The following is a 7,466-nucleotide window of genomic DNA, read 5'->3' as shown; positions in this document are numbered from 1 at the left end:
AAGTTTTGTTTGTCTTACTAAGTCAAGTCATTTACTGAATTGAATTGGTTCTCCTTGCTTGACAGAGCTTGACCAGCCAATTGGTTGGCTTTTGACGAATGTCTGTCCGTTCGTAAGCCTTATTGCTACCGCTCTTTCACCACTCTGCATGTGCATGTGTGTGTATGTGTGTGTGTGTGTGTGTACATGCGTGCGTTCTGGCCTGGTGGTGGCTTTATTTGATTTTTGGTGGTTGTGTGAATGGTCTTTTTCATTTGCCTTCCTGTTAGCTAGCCAGTTAGATATGTTGATGTTGGTAGGGGCGGAGCGACGAACGGAAACCAAAACCATCGAGTTAATTCTAATTTATTGGCCTCGCTCGGCTTTCCTACCTCTTTTGCGGTTGCAATCCCTGAGCCCACTCACCACGAAATGATAACGAGGAAAGCTTCACTCGTCATTGTCTACCAAGTACGTGGGGAATATTTGGAAAATCATAAACCAGACTAAAACAAAGCCATGCCTCTGCAACACTCAGAATCGTTGAAACTTATGCTCTCAAATCGACTCTGGCCTTAATTACATGACAAATGGCACTTCTTAAAAGTAAACCAAGTGCGCTCGCGCCCTTAGAAAGAAAGAGCCTCTTGTTTGGAAAGACTGGCGATTGAACACAAGCAATTCATTGCTTCGAGCTTGTCCATCATCCATCCAGCGATCATCGATGACGAGCCGATCACCATTATGCTGGTAATGATGATCATGATGATCTTCGTCGTCGTTTTCAAACATGTCGAGGAGGAGCGGAAGTCGAGAATCTGGAGATCGTGAGAGCGATACCGATAATCATATAATGAGCACCCGTTTCAAGCCAATGCCAGCCATGTCCTACCAAAGTCTTGCCGAGCCCGAGAGATGCACGCATGCACCTAAGTGAATGAACGGAGCCAACTTGGAGAAGGAAAGAGATTCGGATTGATTGATTGGGAAACAGATTTCAATCGATTCAATACCAGTCTATCCAGAACATGCCATTCGACATTCAATTCGAATCAGGTAATATTACTACCACTCTCAATGAGGACCGGCATTGATCGGCAATTTTCGTACCTTCTATAGCCCGCAGACAATTCCAGATGGAACCGAGGAGAAAGGCTCCAAAGATATTCTTTACACTCAAATAGCGGTCAAGAANTGAATTTGGAAGTATGGTGCGATCGCATTAATTTCCCCTGACAGTTTCCACACCGCACACACGAACGGGCCTGACAAGCGCACACGTCTTAATGGACAACCAACGAGTCGAGTTCGTGGACAGATCCGCATAACTAGGTCAAACATCCGATCTCGGAGCGAGTTCTACCTAGCCCTACGCTCCAGCACACTTGGATAGGTGTATCGACAAACATATAGTACAGCACTGAGTAGCATATTTCATCGGGTGGTTGCTTCTTAAGGTCGTTCTTCTTTCCTTTCACTTGAGCAGTGAGCACACAGTTTTTGTTTAATGATTTGGAAAAAATGTCTTTGAAATGTGCTTTGAATGGAAGCGCTTGAATGGTTTGCCGGCTACTACTGCCCGCCCAGTGAAGGTAGCCCCAACTAATCCCAGTGGTCCCCCTTCAAAAGTGTGTGTTTGCTTTGACTATTCACAAAAAAGTTGAGAAGTCATTGTTGTGAATGCATCTCCGATTGGCTGGCGTTTGAATGGACTTCCTTTATGTGGATTGTCGTAAGCAATATCCGTCAATTTTGCCAAGTCTAAAGACTCATGAACAACAACCATCCGGATTTTGAAAAGGGCATTTCAAACCACTCTCAACCACCTTGGTGCATACCAATAATGGCCATCAATTAATATCCTTCACCTTCAGCCTTGTGAGCCAAATTGAGAACTCGAAATTCCCGGGCTCTATTACGTAGATCAACCATGACTTGGCCAACACTAATGCAATCCCACTTTGACGCTTCGAGAATCCTTTTTTGTCCTCTGCAATCTGAAGCACTTGAGTCAAATCGATGCTCTTGGATGGATGGATGGCGTCAAGGCCGACCGCAAAATGCTGACTGACTTGACCACATGGGCACTTGGTACAACGTCGTTTATCGTTTTGACTCAAAAGTCTCTTTTTAAGCTTATCAGAGGTCTATCTCCCGAGAAGGATATTGTGTGGCACGTCGTTGACGGCTTATCTACCTGCCTGCCCCATACCCTTGAGACGTCAGGGTACTTTTCCACTTTCATGACGGCGTAAGAAATTTGTTTAGCTACTGTTTGATTCGGGAACTCATGCACCCGTGATGACCCCTGGTGGCCTTTTCTCCTTGAATCTTTGCCGGGAAATACAATTTTTCGCAGATCCTCGTATCAGGGTATTAAGACAGTGCTACTGTCGGATTGGCGAAGCAAATGCCGATCATAACATGGCCAATCCTGGATGGAGGCGGGCAATTACAAATGTCCTTTTTTACCATCAAGCCAGGATTTTATAAGAACTTGATAGATGGTGAAATCGCAAGAAACTTATGCCTCAGCGATTCGCCCCTTGCATGCTTGAACTTGGTTCGTATCAGTAACTAGATAGACTCAATTTGGTCACTCAATGTGCGCGAACGAGATTTCAAAGAATTGACTCCAGTCATATGGATTGCTTGGCGGATACATTGGATTGGTTTCTGAGTTCTGGCAACAGTTCTGAGTAATGAGCTCATTAATCAGAAAGTTAATCTCAATTAGCCAGAGGGAAAACCAATTTCCAGGAAAACATGAGCAACACATACACACCGACACCATCTTCGATTCCACTCGAGCCCCGCCAAATTCCGGTCGACTGTCATTATTCGATGGCCAAGCAATAACCGAGCTGAAAGAGTATGGTCGGCAACGAGATGGCTGTCACGAAAGTTTCGGTCACCCTGAAGGGATGAGGGGGATAGCCATGGTTGCCCGGGTTGCCCGGGTTGCCCCGGAGATTGGCAAAACGCAGAGCGGGAAGTTATGAACAAGGAAATAATTGAATTCATCTCAACAACATCATCACCATGATCATTATCTGGGTGAACTCCAATTATGACAATGGAGTAAGAGGAGGAGGAGGAATGAGGATGCTGGCTGGTTGGCTGTTGCCATTGTTGCTACCATTTAATGCGACGGTGGTCATGATGGTTCCGTAGGCAGACTCATGGTCAAACCCCCAATGAGATGAGTTTGGCGCACATGCCCATGAAATCAGTAAACGAGATCATGTCAGACGACGGGACAGACAGTCAGTTATGATAGCTCTCCTCAAGCTTCACCAAATCTTCGGGAGAAGTATGATTTCAAGACGGGCGAAATCAAATGAAATGAAGCGTGACTGAAGGGAGTCAACCGGAAATAGCGATCAATTCAATTCTACCAATGAGCCGGTGATCCAGTCAAAACATCTGTTGGTTTGGCACAGAAAGTTTGCCTTTATGTAGACCGCTTTGTTGTGTTTTACACTTTAGAGATCGATTTTTTCGAGGCTAGTACTGTAGTCTCTTCGGGAATTCGTTCTGCTTAGAAAGTGGGAATTTATAATAGAACTGCGGATGAGATCTATTCAAATCCGAGACAATTATACCAAAACGAGAGAAAGAGATTCTCTATCTGTTCCTGTTCTAATAAGTCTCGTCCATCCAACCATGGATGATGCAAGAAGGTCCATGAATAATGGCCCCATTGGGTCCAAGGCATCATTCGAGGTCAGAATCTGGCATAATGGTTGACAGAAACAGGTTCGAGCCCATTATTGAATGAAGCACAATTCCGTTTTTCGTCAGTGGTGGAAAAGTGACGTGAACGATCCGGAAAAGGTTCAGGAATGGAGGAACTCATTAAGAAGTCGAGGAATCTCCCCTCAATCTCCCAGTCTACATAAACCCACAAATCGCCTTTGTACAAATGGCACCTGGGATGACATTCGAAATTGGGAATTGTTGAGCATCCTGAGGAACGACAATCATCTTCTCTTCCATGCCAAGCTTCCCTAAGTAGGATTGAAGGGAATTACCACAGCCTCTATCCACTATCTACGTAGGTATTCCTGCTACTTCTACGATTCAGCTGGATCTGAAGGCAGGCATTGGGAAAGGAGGGGAGGCGTTGAATGTTGAATAGCAGGTGTCTATCCCGCCACACGCTCGTTGGTCCATCTCTCGTTCTAATCTATTATTTCATTGCGATGGTTCGAGTCAATTGAAGGGGGATTTTTTCTCGTTTCCCTCTTCGAGGCCAGGGTGTTCCCGGGTAAAACGTACGCACAACACCAGACCGTCTCATCCTCATCATTTCCTGGAAGTTTCGGATTCAGATGGCATCAAGTCTCTCTCTTTCTCTCTCACTCCCCAACAACGGAAATGAATGGAGAAAATAAAGGAGGGTCCAACCGACAACCCACCATTTCAGGGGTGCGACAACTAACAATCGTTCTATTTCAAAAGTCTAGTTTGACGTTAATCCCAAATTCCAGGGGTTGTTTGTACTTTTAAACAGATAACTACATGTAGTCCCTGCTATCATTCCTTTCCATTTGGATTTGTTTCGTTTTGAATCCAAACGGCTTGGAGTCTTCGGATGTACGGTACAGCAGAGTCCCTGCTATCATTCCTTTCCATTTGGATTTGTTTCGTTTTGAATCCAAACGGCTTGGAGTCTTCTATTCTTAGAAGGAGTACTACTTGTGGTTGTAGTGGTAGTATTGGTAGTTGAGCGTACGTGCAAGAGAGGATCACTGGCTCGGCGATGCTCTGAGAACACGGGTTCATTTGTCTTGTCTATTGCATCAAAAATCAATTTGTTTTCCCGTGCTTTTCATCCTCCAAGTCCAAAGAGGACCATCAGTCAGTTAGTCAGTCAGTCGGTCGGTTGTGTTCATGAGTCGGTTTTCGGTCTTCTCTACCTAGGTAGATTGGTGGCTGGCTTAATGTGTTCCGTTTTCGCTGTGTTTTTGGACGAGTCGCTCATTTTCAAAGCCCCTTCAAGCTCAACCGACCCACAAGCCCAATCGATGCCCAGCCACACATGTCAACTGTGAAAGACCCTCCTGCATTCTAGCACTTTCAAATGCCCCAATAGAAGCAATATCCACCCCACGAGTAGCTCCATTGCCTTATGACTTTCCGTTTAACAGAATGGTAAGGTAAGAATGATTGGCACCACATGCTTTTAATATCATTCATATTCCAATGCTGGAACTCTTGCCCCACCAGATTGCACCCTATTTGGCTGGTGGCTGAACGCCATTGGTTGGTCCCATCCCCGAGTGGATCATTAACTCGTATATTAACCGGGTATTTACCCATCAGCCAGTGAGTGGATGGATGGATGGATACATGGACACACACATCCATGAGAAGGCGAGGAAAAGCCCGAAATGTCTTGAATTCGAAATGAAACACCCGAACAGCTCGATGGATCCACAAGTTACGAGACCAGGGGCCAAAAATCATTGACTGGCTCTGATTAATCATGTGATATTCGCCATCAGCGCAGCGCTGGTCTCTATTCGTTTGTACGAGTACGTACAGTACATACTAGTTGAGCTGGTGTTTTTCTCTCGTGAGACCCTCACTTGCGCAAATCCGCTTGATTTGCTGTACATGTTTAGTGAAACAGACCTGTTTTCGATATTTTTTGAGGAGGGTCCTTTGGGGTACTTCGATCTATATTCGGTTAGGTTTATCGTATCATGGCTGATCCTTGATTATGGAGACAAACAGAACTTATCTGAATACATTCACATTTAAACATACATACATTTGGTACAGCTATCGCCATTCACATTTGGATTGGAAAAGTTATCACGGAAGCTAGACAAAGCCGGCTATTTAGCTGTATCATCGAAAGGCGGTTTTTTGGAATCTGGAATCCTTCAATCCGTGATGGAATGTCATTACATTCACACTTTTAGAGGTTCTCTGCCATTGATCTCCTCCTTAGGCAATGGCACTCTCATCAACGCCCAAAAAGTCAAAGGACTTGAAAGGTCAAATCATGTTCCACTCTCGTTTCTCATCTTACTAACCCTTTTCATCCTCCGGGTAATTTCTCGGCAGTACTCCCGAGTATTCCAATGCAAAAAAAAAACAATGAATCGAGGGGTTTCAACGTGTTTTCCAATCCGATTGAAAGCGCGGAAATTGAACACAACATTCAAGAACCTGGCGAGTCACTTCATCGTAGGCCATTGGATGAGACATGGCAATCAGATTCCCCATATTGGACCGCGCTTTTGACAGGGATCTAATAAATTGGCCAAGTTGTGTCCAATGAATGCCAAGTGGTGACCTCGAGTTCTCATCATTATTCTTATTAGCATTATCCTTCTTATTATTTTTATCATCATCGTCATCATTCCGAGCCATGAGAAACAATTTGTCTGCCAAATCCGAAAAGGCAAAGAAGGCTTGACCTCCAAATCATAATTGGACAAAGAAAATGATCTCTATGCCATGTGGGTACAAGCTTCATCCATCCACACATCTGAACTACAGTTGTTCATAAGGGTACAGAATCGCTATGTTTTTCTCCTCCTCCTTCTTCTTCTTCTTCTTCTTCTACTTCTTCTTCTTCTTCTTCATGATGTCCTTCTACAGTAAGAGAATGAAAGAACACTGCCGAACTTGCGCAGAAATTGGCCAATGCTCGAGTCCAACCATTAACTATTGGATTGACAAGATAGCTTTGAAAGACGACTGGCAGGACATGACAACTCGACAGGGTAGGTGGCAAAAAAGCAAAAACAAAGGAGCTCAGATCGTTAGGTTGACAAGGGTGGCTACAAGTTTAAACTTGCCAGTGAAGTGCACCGGGATCGGCCAACCCTTTGGGTTCTAAGTGGCTTGACGGTGGAAGAAACAATTCGAATCAATCGGCACGTTCATTTTCAATTTCGATGCCCGCGAGGATAGATGAAAATCCGATGGGAATCTTGTCCAGAATTTTAAGCGCATGTCGAAACATTTCAATGAAAGGTTCCCGGGGCAAAGGTTTGCTCCATCTGATTCAATATCCGGTCATCGAGTGGTCGGTCATCTTACTTTGAGTTTGTGTGTTGGAGAAAGAGCCTTGCTTTGCCTTGGGAGCGGATGATTTCAATTTTGGCCTCGACACACACTCGTTGTTTTATCATCACATGATGAACGAGACAGGTCATGGGTGGGAATTAATGTGTTAAGTGGTACGTATGTACGTATGCATGTACGTACCGCAAATCCTAAGACGAGTCCTTCAACCAGATCCTACCATCCCAAAATGCATTTGCGTGAGATCTGTTTTCCACAGGGTTCGCCTGGCTCAAACCAAATGGGTCTTGTATCTTGGGCACGCTCCGAACGTTCTATCCTTTACAAAGATCCACAATAGTTCCTTCCTTGACAGGCAGAGTTGCTAAAAGATGACGCTCAGGCGGTCTCATTGAATTGATGGGGGGGAGGACGACGAATCAAACAAATGACCTTAAATA

The sequence above is a fragment of the Tigriopus californicus genome, chromosome 5 (genome assembly GCF_007210705.1).
Source record: "Tigriopus californicus strain San Diego chromosome 5, Tcal_SD_v2.1, whole genome shotgun sequence".
Taxonomy (NCBI): Eukaryota; Metazoa; Arthropoda; class Copepoda; order Harpacticoida; family Harpacticidae; genus Tigriopus; species Tigriopus californicus.
Note: the sequence above shows the minus strand (reverse complement) of the source record.